This window comes from Triturus cristatus, chromosome 10, assembly GCF_964204655.1.
Source record: "Triturus cristatus chromosome 10, aTriCri1.1, whole genome shotgun sequence".
Taxonomy (NCBI): domain Eukaryota; kingdom Metazoa; phylum Chordata; class Amphibia; order Caudata; family Salamandridae; genus Triturus; species Triturus cristatus.
In genome coordinates, this window is record NC_140593.1 from 483,540,217 (window position 1) to 483,556,707 (window position 16,491).

Genomic DNA, 16,491 nt, shown 5'->3' on the forward strand with positions numbered 1-16,491 from the left:
CTGCTGCTGATGGTCTATCCAAGCATAACAATCTATTTTTATGCCATCCTTGAGAAGAGAACATGTTGCAATGCACCGTTATGTGCTTCAATGACATCTAACATAAATACTTGACTCCGAACAATCTGGATTATAAATCATATATGAAATGGGTCATGAGCTAATTGCTATTCTGTTGACACTCTCTTCCACCAAATGCTTAACACAATGCCTCTGTTATTAGTGTGCATCTGGCCAATGTTGGATTCAGTGTGTTAGGAGTGAATGGCCATATGCATGCTCAGCTTTCAACAATTCTGAAATGTTCTCTGACATTGAACCCAGGTGCTCCCCAACAGAAACAAGAGGTATACATTTTACAGGAGTGGGGAATATCCCACCTTCATAGTTTAATATTCTCACCAATCTGGAATAGACACTATTCCATGGTGCTTGGGGTTTTGTGGCTGTCTGCAATTAGTTCTGGTGTTGCCAAATTATCAGCATCATTCAAGCTGCAGACTCTCACTGTCTGCACTGGCATCATCCAGGGAACAAAATATTCCTGTTAATTTGATGATTACCATTCCTGCATGCTACTATCTTCTTCTACCCCAATGGCCAATGCAAGCAGGCTAGAAGCAGTAGCTGGGTGATGTGGACTTGGGTGTTTGTAACCTGGGGCAGTATCACTTGTGAAAGGGGTTGTGGTGGAAGAAAGACTTGTAACAATGGCCTTGCTTAAAGAGGGACTAATGGTGAAGTCTCCAGTGATACCCACCCTAGCCGATGTGACTCTTGCTTTTTGTGACCAGTTTGGCAGGTATTCTGAAAACTAATGGAGGTCACAATGCTGGTGCTCTTGACAGTGGAGGTAGATGTGCTTACAGAAGAAATAAGTGTAGACACCAAATTAGATACTCTACTCATTCTTCTTACTTTGGGTGGTGGAGCATGGCTCAGATAGGGCTGTTCACTGGTGCTGCATTCAGTCTAAGCTGTAACATGATTAGGAGTGACTAAGGTCAATGTTGCTAAATTCGTGCAACTCTATCACCTCAACACTAATGAAATGAAAAAGGCTTATGTAACACGATGAATACCGACTTGTATAAAATAATCGCTGAGTAAATGTATAAGAACAACACCTCTGTCACCCAAGCAAGGAATGTGTATTAGCATCTCTCTATTTTCATTTTTGGATCTAAATTCAGGTGACCTAACTGGAAATATTTGAATTTTTAGGCCACCCTTGTCCACACCCAGATATACTTACCTACAATATCATTTATTATCATGCAATTCCATTTAGCAGTCTGTCATCCTGATAACCTATTCGATTTTTAAAATCCTATTACGTGCTACATGTCTCATATGAACTATGTACATGGTTACTAGAGTTGTTAGGTGAACTCAACTGGCTCTTCAATTAAACCAGCTTCTGATACACTTTCAATACCCTTTACTTGTGATGTGGATGAGTGATCACATTGCTTCTTCCCATGGTTGGAGCTCTAACTACTAATCCACCACTTCTTGCCAGGGATCCTCAGCGGTGTTTTGCAATGCGTTCTTGGACACCATGCTTCAGATTTGGAAAGCATTTCTTACTATTTTTAACTGTTTGAACATTCAAGAATGTGAGCTGTTCCTTCTCCTTTACGACCTCCACTTTAAGACACCTTAGCTCTCACTGATTAAATGTTATCTTCCTTATTCACACTAATGCAATACTAAAGAGTATGGTTAGTTAGAACAAGGGTTGGTAGATTAGACTGGAGAATTGAAATAGAATAAAATATTGAAAATTTCTGCCTTGACTAAAGAGGGGTGTTGATTCTTCCCAATAGCTGGCTATCTCTTCCAAAATGAATGAATGGTAGGCAGATGATACATTTTTCAGGGTCTTCAGCACAAAGAAAGGGATGATGGCTAGAAAATACATTGTGTTTTGTTGCAGATAGTCTTTTCTTGTTTCCACAAATATTCCACATCACTGTATAAGATATTACTTTGAAGTGTCAAGTCTAACTTGAATGGTCTCAGAAACAATATAAATTGAAAGTGGTCCTTAATTGAATTTGCATTTTGAATATTATATTTCAGTACCCCCCATTGCTCTTGTTATATGATGGCTTGTTATCCATCTGGTTTTAAGAAAAACAAGGGTACCCCAATACGTGAACCTGGGTTGAAATATGTGGTAAAAAAACAATGGTTCGGGTGTGGCCAAAAGGTCCAATAATAAAGTGATCCTAAGGAGAGCACTTATGGTTAGAGAGTTGAAGATTAATTATTTTAAAGGAGCAAAAAAATATCTCAACTATTCGAGATCATCATCAGGACATATAACGGGTGAGCAAGCTGAATTGATGCAATTATTCGTAGCGCAAGGAAGAGCATTTGAGGGCTTCAGAAAACAGCTGAGGGTTGACGAGTTCACCCAGATTAATTCGCTGAAGGTACGAGCGTGAGAATATCACATGTGTGTAAAATTGAAAGGCACGGTCAGCTGTATAAGTTGCGCTTAACGATTTGCTGCCAATATGTTTAGTTAAAGTCACTCCCAGTTCATATTTGGAAAGTTTTGGGAGAGGAGCTCAGCGCATCATGCTGCTTGGGCTGTTCACGTTTAGTGCGATAGTGTTATCCATCTGAGCATGGTTGCATAAACATGTTTACCATGTAGGAGAGTACTTGTTGCACACCATTCTTATACAGTAGTTGTCCATACTGTATTTAAATGCCTAGTGAAAAAGATGCAAGGTTGAAATATGTAAAATACAACATTTGGAAAATTAACAAACACAGAGACATTTTATTATGTAGAATGTCTTAATATTTTCTGAGAATTCATATCTCTTTAGTATTTTATCATGACAGTTAAATAACCTTGCATTGTTTTATTTATTTGGGTGATCTTATATGATAATGAAACAACTAAGTAAATATATTTGCATTTATCTTATGTCAAATATAATTAATTCATTTATGAATGCATGCATGTCATTATTTATATATGAATGTATTTTATTTATTTATTTTATGTATCTATTTATTTATTCTAGCAGTTTCATGGAACATGGTTTGGACTCAAGAGGGTCCAAATCATAAAACAAACATGAAAAGATATTTCAAAGATGTGTAGAAAAATGGGTGTACATTTTGGGAAACACACTGCTCTGCATAACATTTAGAGTTCTTTGAGAGAACAGTAATCATTGTTAACAACTGGATTTGGCATAGATAAAAAACTGGCATATAATAACAATCAGGGGAAACATTACATACAGTGCCCAATGGGTGCAAGGGGAACAGCACTGTAGTATTACAGAAGAGGCCACAGTTGCTTGTACTGTCCTTTCTGTAACTCAGATAGCACTAATGCACATATAGCACTGTCGCAAGCTTAAAGGGTGTTCCCTCATTAGCATGGGGGCTCCTACAAAGCGGGACAAGATATTTACACAATAATTAATAAATATTCACCCTCACTAAGATTTTTATGTTTATTTATTGTTTAGGAAGCATACTTAAATGTTAAATATATATAATACATTTTGAGACTTTAAAAAAAATCATAAAATAATTTTATTCTAAATTTAGTTCATTATAAAATTACGATACATAATTTATATAATTGTATGTAAGCTCAATCACTTAATAAATATACATACATTTAAATTATTTAACGTGAATTTCTACAGGATGTTATTTTACTTTTCTGACTTAATGATTCCTGTAAAACTGTGTTGCAGTACCAACTGTTGGCCATGTTTGGGGCTTGACTTACTCCTAGGATGGGCTGTAGTATGCTTGCACCCGTGTGAAAATCTTAAGGGCTGTAGTAACCCCGAAAGTGTATTTTGTTAATTAAAATTGTTTTACTCTTTTGTGGGTGTCAATTTTGCATTAGAATGTCCCTCCCAAACACCTGCCTTAAATTTCCCTAAACCCTCCCATTTAGTAGTAAATGTTCCCTATTTTCAGCCTCTCCCCCTTGTCCTGCCCACAATTACTACTAATTCATATACCAACATCAGTGGAGATTTCCACCACCATGGCGGAGATCTTTACACAGAAAAGATAAAAAAGGCAGTGGTGGAGGTCTCCTGTCATCAGTTGCATTTTGTATATATGAATAGTAGTACTGTAGTATTACTTTATGTAATACAAGAAGAATTGGCCCTTAATTTTGTTGAATTAGACTGATGTGAACCATATGTGCACAGAGGTCCTGAATCCCAGGTTTCTTTCGCTATGATGTCTAATAGTGAGCCTGGTCAATCATGTTAATGCCTAGTGAATCCTAAAGTAGAACTAATCAGGCATGGTTATTATTTTGAATATTTAAGATCAATAAAATACACTCATACAATCTGTTAGAAAAGCAAATACAATGGTCGTTTTGTTGTCTTTTAGAAATATGTCTTTTATGACATTTTATGTGTGAGTAAACAAATATATTACCACAGAAGTGTACATTGTTTACATCAACATGGTAATGGACCAATGGGCTACACATAAAAGAAATGGGTACTCATGGAGAGTAGCTGCACCAATAATACAGTAGGTTGAGTGATCTGTAGCATACTACACAATCAGGGTGCAGCCAAAACATATGTTTACCATAATGGTAACAAAAAAACACTAACAACAGAGTAGTTCAGTGGTTGCAGCACCATAATGTCAGTAAAATGAACTCAAAGAAAGACAAATCCAGTATGTAAAAGAGGAGGAACTTTACGGGGGAAAGATGACAAGATGACTTACGGGGACACAGGACAATTGATCCGTAGGCTTCCGGCAGAGTGAGGGGAACATGCCTTCCTCAGTAGGCCGTCTAGCAATGGCTGCAGGTGTGGCTGGCAATTATCTTGGGCCTCCAAATAAATAGAATCATCACGTAGGTATGCCTAGTTTATCAAGGAGTTTAAGGATATAGATAGGCATTTCACAGCATGGCAGTTCCACCTCTAATCTGCATGTCATGAGACATGGCATCCGCCTCAGGCATCACCCATTTATGTACCACTTAGAACCAGCAGCCACTGAGCGGGGCTCTGCTGTCTTCCAAGACATTGCTATCAGACGCTTAAAAAGAGCCATCAGCATACAGTGTTGTTGCTGGTACTTTGGGTAAACAAATTAAACATGCACATCTGACTCCACGAGTCTTTAAAATGATGACTGGGGTACCCTAAAGAATATACAGAGGAAGACAAGGGTAATGTCCCAAAACATTGATGTTTAAGGACTTAGACTTCTGAGGTTTGACCATATCTTAGAAATGCTCAAATAGCGTGACAGAAATTCTACGAGTCTGTGTCACTAAGCTTTTGGGTAAACCTCGTTTATGATTGAAATAGTTCTGAAGAAAATAGTTAGAGTAGCAGACTACCTTTTTTCCTGACCCAATTACACCATAGATTGATGTATATGTTGAAACGTCGGTAGTTTAGTAGACCCTATCTCATTCAAAACATTACATTCATATTAGGGTCTAGTGAAAAAAGGTCTCAAATGAACCACAGATTCTATTTTAAGACCTGTGCAAGAGAAGAGTGGACATACCAAGGGACACTCTTAGATGATTTTATCAAAATAACTTGGTAGTATTGTCTTTTCTTCATGGTTGGATCCATATGATAAAGCTGATTGGAATTGGGCCTTACACACATCTTAGGCTAGTGACATTTAGCAAACATGTGATCTAGCTGTGAACTGTAATATGGGATCACCATGATGAATCAGTAAATTCTCAATTTTGCAAAGTTATTGGAACCACTTAGGGCATCATTGTGAGTTGCCCAGACTAAACAGTTGGAGATGCAAGAGCTGGAATTACTGATTCTAGATGGTGTTTCCCTCATCCAACTCTTAATATTTAGGGTTTGTGCCCTTAAAATAGGGAATACCCAGAATTATTGGGCAAATACCACAGGTAATTATAGTTTCAGGGGACTTTGCATCCCACATGTACCGCCAACTTTAGGGAGGTGATACATGTAAGTTTGGGGGGACACAGTGGGTTGCTAGGCAGGAGTAAGTGGTTGGGATGGATTTGGAGGCAGACAGGTTTGGAGGCTGCTTGAGGAAGCTGTACATGCCCCCCAGGCTATATGAGAGGGCTGGGTGGAGTGTTTGGCTACATCTTTGCCCTCTGTCATAGCTCTGCAGCCCTGATGGTTTACTTTTACTGGTTGTTTCTGCACCTCGTAAAACCAGGTTTTGTGTTCCTCCACTTATTAATCCTAAATATGAAATCTCTAGGACACTCACAGCTGGCTGTACTGGTATTCTCCTTTGTGATACAGCTTCAGCCAAATCATTTAAAATGACCCATTTAATGGTTTGTCCTTAAAAAACGTATGCTTGTTTGGTTCCATGAATTTTGTCTTGAATGTGTAAATAACGTAGCCACTCCGTTTACAGATATCAGAAAATTGTAAGTAGATTATAAAACCCATAAGAGTACAATTAAGGTGCTGTCTTCAGCCACTTTATTCCACATAAAATAAAAGCATTGTTAAGGAAGTTTTCTAAGTACGCTGGACCTTTTTTTGTATATCTCATAAACAGAGTTGGGACCAAGACACAAACCTGGCAGACAAATTAAGGGAAAGCATTTGGTTGTTTCTTCACCAGAGCCATCTTATTTTGGCAAAGATGCATTTATGCAATAGAATTATGATTCCAAGCAAATTAAACGGGACATTCATTTTTTAAAGAATATTCTATAACGGTTACAGAACAATAACATTTTAATAACAGTTCTTAGACAAGCAAGCACCACATACATATTTTTCACCATAAAATAAAATCAAAAGGTGTGGTGTACCACATTTATCTACTTTTTGAACCCTTCCAGGTAATGACAGTATACATTACATTCAAAGGCCAAGGCTTCAAGTCTCATTAGAATCAACCCTGGGCGTAGTTCGCGTAGTAGCGCTACGCGTAGCTACGTGAAGTGCACTTCGCACTACGCGAGATACGCGTAGCACTACGCGAACTGCGTAGTGCGCTGTTCACTAGGCCTGGGCTAAATTTCCTTTCCGCTCACGGAAATTGTGATATTTGACATTTTCGCGTTCCGCAGAGAGCGCGAAAATGTCAAAGTTTCCGCATTCCACAGCTTAGTGATAATTTGTTTCTTTCTCGCGCTGTAAAATAATACATTCTCGCGCACGCGCGATCGCCTTACCTGAATCCCCGCGATCGCCGACAAGTTTTCCCGATCCGGTCGCGTTCTCCACGAGATGTTGGATTGTTGGTAGCCATTTGCGCTGTCTCGCGACAGTTCGCGCCCGCAGTAATGTCATTGGTCGCGCGATCACGTCTTTCTTCTCGCGATCATGCACCGCGAGAAGAGTGAAAACAAGATGGCCGCGCCCGCGAGCAACCGCATGGGTAAGTTGGCGAGCCGCGACCACGCAGAAAATACTGCAAACGGGCGGGAAATAAACTTCCGCATCTTCGCGATATTTCCACGTGTTTGCGGAGATTTTTAACATTTTCGCGATAATTTGCGAAAGTCGCTTTCGCAAATTCCGCCCACCCCTACTGTTCATGATGATTGCACAGTGCCGAATTATTGTCCGCACTGTGCAATCATTGAAAATGGCATCTTGCACAGTGCGAGCTGTCATTTTCTGCCGCTCGAGTAGATTTTTACTCGAGCAGCTTACTCAACGTGGACTGGTAGTTTCTCATTGCGAGCTGTCGCGAGCATACGCGACCACTCGCAATGAGAAACCTGACCTCCCCGCGTTGAGAATCTCGCCGGGAGGTTTATTTTCCAACTTGATGATGCTGATCGCGAATGAGGAAAAAGTCTCGCCAGGATGTCATTTTGTTTGCTCGCGGTCGCCAACTTGACATTGAGGACTGCCAGCGAGCAATTTTGCACTGTGCTAAGTGCAATTTACGTAGCGCGAAGTAGCACAAACTATGCAAACTTCGCGAGCGTATCATAGTTGTCCGCCCAGGGTTAATTAGAATACCTATGCCAAAGATTTTTGTAAGTAGGCTATCGAGCACCTGGGGGGGCACTTCTCAGGTTCTATTCTGATGCATTCTAGTGTATCAGTATGAGTTACCAGCAACTACATGTATATATGAGTTTTCTGGTTTTCAGTTCAGACAGACTTTAATTGATAAAACAGCACTGAAGGGATTATTTTATTTTCAGTAGAAACCAGAAAACACAGGATTTTGCTGCTCTTTTACTGCTTTGGCACCTTCTAGTATCAAAGTGCAGAAGTGTAATATCTACGTTAAGGTATTTTTATGTGATTGATGCTTCAGGGATGACCCTCTAAGACCATGGTAAGATCCTTAATATGGGCTTTTGAACATCAACAAGGTCCCTGAACTCAAGTGACAAATGGCACAGTTCCTATGCTTAATATCGACATTATGAAATCATGATGCATGTAGAATATTCAACGCATTTATAGAACATTGCATTAAGTGCTAACCGTTGCCTTTCTCCTTTAATTCATGTGCAAGTTGCCTACAAACTTTACTGCCTAATGTCCATATTAAGCATAGGAACTGTTCTTACTTTTCCTAAATGATTAATTGTTTTCCTTATTTTCTTCTTTTTTCTTCCACTGGTCTTTCTCCTTCCTCATATCCCCCACTTTTCCTTCCTTCTCTGCTTTCTTTTCCGTCACATTCGGCTTTCTCCTCTTCTTAACTCTTTCCTTTGATCTGCTAGCTACACTTTGTTTGGCACTCACAATGGGACTCACATTTCTTTAATCTCTCACTGCTTTTTGACTTGTGCATAACTCTCATTTATGGTCCACCCCACACCTCCTTGGGGTTATTTAATTTTTGTTGCAAATTTTAACTTTTATTACATGTTATTTTTGTGTTTGACATTTGAGATGTGTGACGTTTATCAGTTTTGAAAAAGCCCCAGGCCAAACGGCCACAGGGCGAAACACGTGTCGGCTTTTGTTGTTCATGTCGCACCATTATCTGGCTTATTTCAAGACAATAAAGACATTTTATTTATTGTCCAATGCAACATATCTTTTGAATATTATTTCCGATAAATCAATGCATGATTAAAGAGGTATGAACCCCCACCAACTACTGACAACGTCACTTTTCTGCCTCTAGAGGCAAAAATAGCCTGTAAGTCCACCTCCAATGTTAAAAATAAAATAAAAACAATGGAATACAGAATGGAGCAGCCAGGGCCAAGTTCAGCACAGGTAAACAAACCCCCCAACAACCAGGATGACCAGCCAGAGTCCCAGGTGAAGTGGAAATGCAGATTCAGGGCACTATGATGTAAAGAGGTTCATCGCTGGGGTATACCAGTGATGAAGCACTTTGCATAGCACCATCCTTGCGACACCATGGCAGCTGAAGCACAGACAGTGTGCGGGGACTGGAGGCCTCGCTGGGCCTGCGTCTGAGATCCAGAGTGGCAGGCGTCAGTGCTGTGGAGTCGCTGCGACCTAACGGTGGAGGCAGGCCACGTCAGGCCCAAGCCTGTGGGCTGTGGCGGTACATATTGAGGCATTGGCGATCGCCCTTACCTGGTGTTGAAGTTTTGTGCCACATGGAGACATGATGCTGACCAGTGTGAGATGACTGCCTGGTGCCCTTTGGAGCTGTGATTAGTGGAGGCGCTCCTGCGCACCGACAAAGGTCTGCATTGCATAACAAACACTACCACTACACCACGGTGCATGGAGGAGATTGCCAATGTTGGACCGCGACTCTCTGCATCACAGGCTGGAGGATGTGGCACTGGCCAGAATCTGTAGAGGGTGGGGCACCTGAACTGCGTTGAACTTGTGTGGTGGGAGCGTGGCAACTTCATGCCTAGGGTGGCCATGTTGCATCACCTGCATTGGGAGGTTCCCCAGAGGGCTAAGCAGCCACTGCTGTACCCAGGTTTTTGAAATCGCACCTGGCTGAGGTTCCACCTGGCTGAGTCACAGATTCAGAGAGAGCGCGATGGACTGAGTGCAGGTGTTGATGTCCAGGTGTGGAGACGGTGGGAGACAGAGCGGAGGAGGCCTGGGGGTCAAGTCGTGGCCCAGGCCTAGCGCCAGTAAGTGGCGCACTGCATGCCCTGAGCAATCCCTGCGCTGCGGCTGACCAACATCACTGAGGGCACTGCACAAGACTGGTGGGGTCTCCACTAACTGGCTCTAGTCGCTGATATCGGCCATTGGTGGCAGCGAGTACCAGTGGCACGGGGGTCAATTCAGGACCAGGCCCTTGGGTGCGCCTCTTTATCTGCTATCACTCACTGGGGTACTGGGGAACACAGATTCTAGTTGCCACTGTTAGATAGGAGAAGGAGACCGGGTGGTGCAGGCTTTCCTCATCCCTGGTAGTGATCCCTTAGGTGTACAGAGGATTTCTGTCAGTGCCGCCCGAACAAAGATTCCTGGATAGCATACACCTGACTGGAGGAGAGCACTCTGCTGGCCATACTGGACTGCACCGTATGTCACACATAGGGGTTGGGAGTCTGGCGCACCGATGGCAGCCTGCAGGCGGGGGCATCGTCAACATTTGGCCGCTCCTCCAGGGCAGGGGACAGTGGAAGGCCTGGACTCCAAACTAGACTCTGAACTCACAGTGGGTACCTTCTTTGAACAAATGGGCACTTCCTTTGAGGGGTGCATAGACAGAATCCCATTTGACTTCACCCTGGACCGTGCAGATCATCACAAGCTGACTTACAAGGTACATGACATTGAGCAAGAGCTGGCCAAAGTCCCTAGGAGCACCCTCAGCGCAGCTTTGGAGGTGTAGCAGCTAATGGCACATGTGAAGTCACTGGAAAGAACAGCAGAGAATGCAGATGGCCGCTCCCAGCAAACAACATGAGGTTGTTGGGTCTGCCTGAGGGAGCAAAAGTGGCTGATACAGTGGCAAATATTGAAACATGGTTGTGTGACCTACTGCCAGCAAGTGCAATCTCCCCATTCCTTATTTTGGAGCAGGCCCATCTAGTGCTGTCGAGCCGCACACTTCTGGGGACTGGGCCTAGACCCTTTCTCCGCCGTCCCCTCCATGGATTCTGATGCTGTCCTGAGGGAGGTATGCAAGCTGGAGGAGGTGAAAGTGGATAAAGCTACAGGGATTTTCTTTTCTGACTACGCTACGGGGTTCAGAGGCAAAGGGGTTCATCTCTAGTGGTTGAGAGTTGGGTATCATATACTCACTCCTCTACCCGTAAAGGCTGCGCGTGATCCCAGATGTGACATGCAAATCAGTGATGCTGCTGAACAGTGCTGGACCTGGCTGCAATGTACTGGTCGCCAGGTGCTGCGGACAGGGAGTGAAGGGTCTGTGCAACTAGCTATCATTTGTGGAGCCAGTTGTACTTGGAGCAACTACAAGCTACCCCCAATCTGCAGCAGGTTGTACAAGAGAGTTGGAAGGAGCTGCATGCGGCATTGACAATGTGCTATCGCACTCAGAGACAGGATCCCAACACTTCCCCTGAACGCTCCCCCAGCGACTTGGGCTCCACTGCGACAGGGTCATCCAATGCGGAGTCCCTGCTGCCCCCGGATGTAACTCCTCGGATGGCAGATAACCCTATTTAATGTTGACTGGTTGTGCGTCTCCCCTTCTTCCATAGTTACCGACAGCTCCAGAAAGTCTCTGGCTTTCGGCGGTTCGTGGTCTCCAGGATCCTGTTTCTGAAGTTCTGGCCTACTGAGGTCAGCACTGGAGGGGATCAGGTACAGCTGTCACCCAAAAGGAACGGAGCAGTTGTCCAGATGAGTGATGCATGTCAGGGGTGGTGGTGGTGGTCTCCTTTGTGCGCCGAGCTGCAATGGCATGAGGTTGATGGCTTCGTTGACAATACCAATGATGAATTGTGGGAGTTCCTCGATCATCCTAACGGCACTCTTGCAACGCTGTGACATCACGTTTTTGACGTTCCGGTTGTGCAATGTGCAACGGCATGTTTACAAGGCCAAGCAAAGCCACTTTACTTGGCTTTTCATGGAATTGTAAATATGTTTTCCCTTCACTCATTAAACAGTGTGAAATGGGTGTTCCATGCAGTGATGGCTAGCAGGGCTCTCAGGTGGCAGGATGAGGACAGGTGCAGGGGTTTGTAGGAGTTCGCGATTGCAGGAAGGTGTGCAATATAAATGAAAAATTAAAAAAAATATATAACTTAGCTTGCCATCGGGTCCTGCATCTCTGCTCCTGCTCTGCCCGAGAAAAAAGAAGCACAGCCAGGCCGCGCTGACCTATCACAATTCTTCAACACATATTGTGATTGGTTTTGAGCGTCCTGGTTTGACGCTCAACCAGGGAATGGGGGCCTGGGCATTTTCTCCACGCAGGCTGTAATACAACCTACATGGAGTACGGGGAAAGTGCATTTGACTGGTTTTGGCAGCCTGAGAGGCCTGATCAAACAGTTATAACGCCCCTAAAACCTGTGTTTTTTTCAGTGAATGCCTAAGGTTTTTTAACTGCTAATTTCTAACTATACCTTCCATGAAACCTATGGATTTTCGGTGATTTTTTTTATTTGTTTATTAAACAGCTTGTATATGAACAAAGAGCATACATGCCCCCACACTGGGACTCAGAAGTTTATTGGTATACAAAATAGTGCAAGCAATTTTTATATCATAACCCAACACCCAGAGAAGAAAAAAAAAAAAAACATAAACTAACAGCCCACAGCCCTCCCCAACCCCCCTCTACCCGGCACTGTAGATATTATTCAGGAACCCAAAGCATCTTATGCAACTCGGTGGTGACTTTTACTCTTGTTGTCCAACCACACTCCCAGTCCCTTCTCCATATACAAAGAGCATCATAGTACATTATATCTGTTGCAAGTCAGGGTTACCTAGTAGATACATAGTGAGTGGTGCCCAGATGTCTCTGGGGCGAGATGGCTCTGGAAGTTCCTTAGCATATATCCCTAACTGTTCTTTGCAGTAGATCAAGTCCCGGACCTACCTTTTCAGTGTTGGGACAGTTTTTGCTCCCCAACATTGCGCTACTGCCCGCTTGGCAAGTAGAGTCCAGACAGCTATCAGTCTCCTTTTGCATGGGTTGAGACTCTTCACCCATCCCAATAAATACTCATCTGGCACACATAACACCGGTTCCATCACAACATCCACAAGCATTCTCGTGACCTGTATCAAGAATGTGTTTATTCTTTTACAGCTCCAGGCAAGATGCAGAAAGTCTGCATTATCTTGCAAGTACTTGAAGTGTATGATGAGGAGATTACAGTTCGCCGTCAAGCGGCCAGTCAGTGTGCAGCAGAACCGCCAGATATCCGGCGTCAGCGAGTCACCTATTGTGGCATTCCATTTCAGTGTATGAGGGAGATTCAGGAGGTTCCCGCTCTCTAAGGGATGCATTATACAATTTGGTTACTAGACCCCTGCGCTCTTCTCCTGTTAGCACCGCCTGCAGTGCCCTCAGTGGTTTTGGTTCTGCTGGGAAATCAGGATATATTTCTGTAATCGCCTGCCGCACTCGCACATACGTGAATCCCAGCATCATCCCCTGGGCACATCCACCCTGCACTTCCAAGAGCAATGAAAAACGGCCATGTGTATACAGCTCACCCAGCTGTTTGATACCTACAGCCCCCAAGGTTTTCAAAGCAGCCTGCTCCTGTGCCACAGATATCTCCGGGTGCGCAGCAAGTGGTAATGCCGGAGCATGAAGATAGTTGAACTGCACCCTAGTTGCAAGTGTCTTCCATGCCCACGCCGTGCATTGGACACTGTTGATTTCAGTCCTCGGCCCTCCACCCCCACCAGTCAGGGCAGCCACCGCAAGTAACACAGGAAGCACCGAATCCACCTCCACTGCAGCATGTGGGTGGAACCGCTGCGGAAAGTACCAAAAATGAGCAAACTGCACCTGTGCACATAGGTAGTAAAGCCGCAGATCAGGTGTCTCAAAGCCACCCCACTCAATTGGTTGCACTAGCACGGCCCAGCTACATCTCGGCTTTTTGCCCCCCCCGCACAAAATTTAGCAGTGCTGACTGGAGTGTATTAAACAATGCAAGATTAAGGCGGATTGGAATGTTGACAAACAAATAGTGCAATTTTGTCAGTATCGATGTCTTAGCGACTGCAATACGATCTGCTAGCGAGAGCGGCAACTTGGCCCAGCGGCTGCCTGATCAGTGATCTTTGTGAAAACCTAACCATAATTCCTGGTTATCACGACATCTGGGTCACGATGTAGCCAGATCCCCAGGTACATCACAGGGTCAGTTGACCATTCCAGTGGAAAATCCCCGTGCACTTCCTGCGTGCCCGCCGTCAGTGGAAACACAGTCGACTTCGCCCAGTTTATACTTAAGCCAGAGTAGCGTTTGAATTTAATGTATTCGCGCAGCAGTGCTGGGAGATACGTTGCAGGCTCATGGACATATAGCAACATATCATCAGCATACAACGAGACCACCAGGGGCCTTTGTCGAAAGCACAACGCTGCCTGTGCATGTTGCTGATGGAGTTTACAAGCCAAGGGCTCCAGTGCAAGCGCAAATAGCATCGGTGATAGGGGGCTTCCCTGTTGCATGCCTCTTTTTATGGGAAAGGTGTCTGAAACCCATCCATTCACACAAACCGGCGCTACTGGCGCATTGTATAATAGCATGACCCATTTAAGGAAAAATGGTGGCAAGCCCATTCGAAGTAGGATGGTAAACATGTACTCCCACAGCAGTGGGTCGAATGCCTTCGCTGCGTCAAGCAGCACTGCAACCGCCTGAAAGTCCGACTCAAAATATTGCAATGTTGCAAACACCGTACACAGATTATGGTGCCGATCACGATCCGGCAAAAACCGGGTACGAACCGTCGGACGGAGCATAATCTCCGCCCGACGCGTACCCGGTCGTCAATTTTTACAAACAAGGAATTACGATTCGCACGGGTACACCATTACCGTACGATTCGTAAAAAAGCCCGACCGAACAAAAAACACCTACCAATGCGATCCTGGAAAGCGCCGACCTGACGTCGGGACGCTCGCAGCCAGCCATTCACGACCCAGGAATCACGATTCGCACCGACGTCACCCCGCACGGTGAATATTTTGCGGCAGCCAAAAACTGCCGGGAAATCAGGACGACGCGAACAAGGACCACCAGTACGCGACGGACAGACGACGCCGCGAACAAGGAGGACCAGTACGTGACGGACACACAGGACGACGCCACCAAGGAGGACCCGTACGCGACAGGACGACGCGATCAAGGAGGACCCGTACGCGACAGGACGACGCGAGCAAGGAGTACCAGTACGCGACGGACAGACATGGACCCGAACCTACGAGTCATCCCTGCCCTCATAGCAGTACACCTCCTCTACAGGTTACGACGCAGACGCCGCAGAAGGTCAGAATAACTAAGGGAGGTGGGAAAGTGGGGTGGGGTGGGGGTGGCACGACCAGGGCAGGCCACAAAACAACCACATAAGTCACACACCACACATGGCCTGGACATACCTGACTCACATGCCCTGGTCACCACGAGGGGGTGGGGGCGTGTCCTGATAAGCCAGCGACCGCCACAACGGAAGTCCGTCACCACGCGAACCGGCAACACAACCAGACAGGTACGTCCCGTACCCACGCCTGAAGAGCGTGGGTACGAGTCGGACCACGCCCACACACGTCACCCCAACAATGGCGGGACGGATCGCACCCACGTGGCAAAGGCCTGGGTACGGGCCGCACAAACATCACATAGCGTGGGGACGGATATGTACGGACCCTACCCCCACCCCGTATGCAAGGAGCGTACCCCCCAGCCCAACAGTGCAAGTACGACCCGTACCCCCACCCGCGTATGCATGGAGCGTACCCCCACCCCAACAGTGTAAGTTCTACCCGTACCCTCACCCGCGTATGCATGCAGCGTACCCCCCATGCCAACAGTGTAAGTACGACTCGAACCCCCACCCACGAATGCAAGGAGCGTACCCCCCAGCCCAACAGTGTAAGTACGACCCGTACCCCCACCCGCGTATGCAAGGAGCGTACCCCCCATGCCAACAGTGTCAGTACGACCCGTACCCCCACCCGCGGACGTACGGAGCGTACCCCCACCCCAACAGTGTAAGTTCGACCCGTACCCTCACCCGCGTATGCATGGAGCGTACCCCCCATGCCAACAGTGTAAGTACGACCCGTACCCCCACCCGCGAATGCAAGGAGCGTACCCCCCAGCCCAACAGTGTAAGTACGACCCGTACCCCCACCCGCGTATGCAAGGAGCGTACCCCCCAGCCCAACAGTGTAAGTACGACCCGTACCCCCACCCGCGTATGCAAGGAGCGTACCCCCATGCCAACAGTGTAAGTTCGACCCGTACCCTCACCCGCGTATGCATGGAGCGTACCCCCCATGCCAACAGTGTAAGTACGACTCGAACCCCCACCCACGAATGCAAGGAGCGTACCCCCCAGCCCAACAGTGTAAGTACGACCCGTACCCCCACCCGCGAATGCA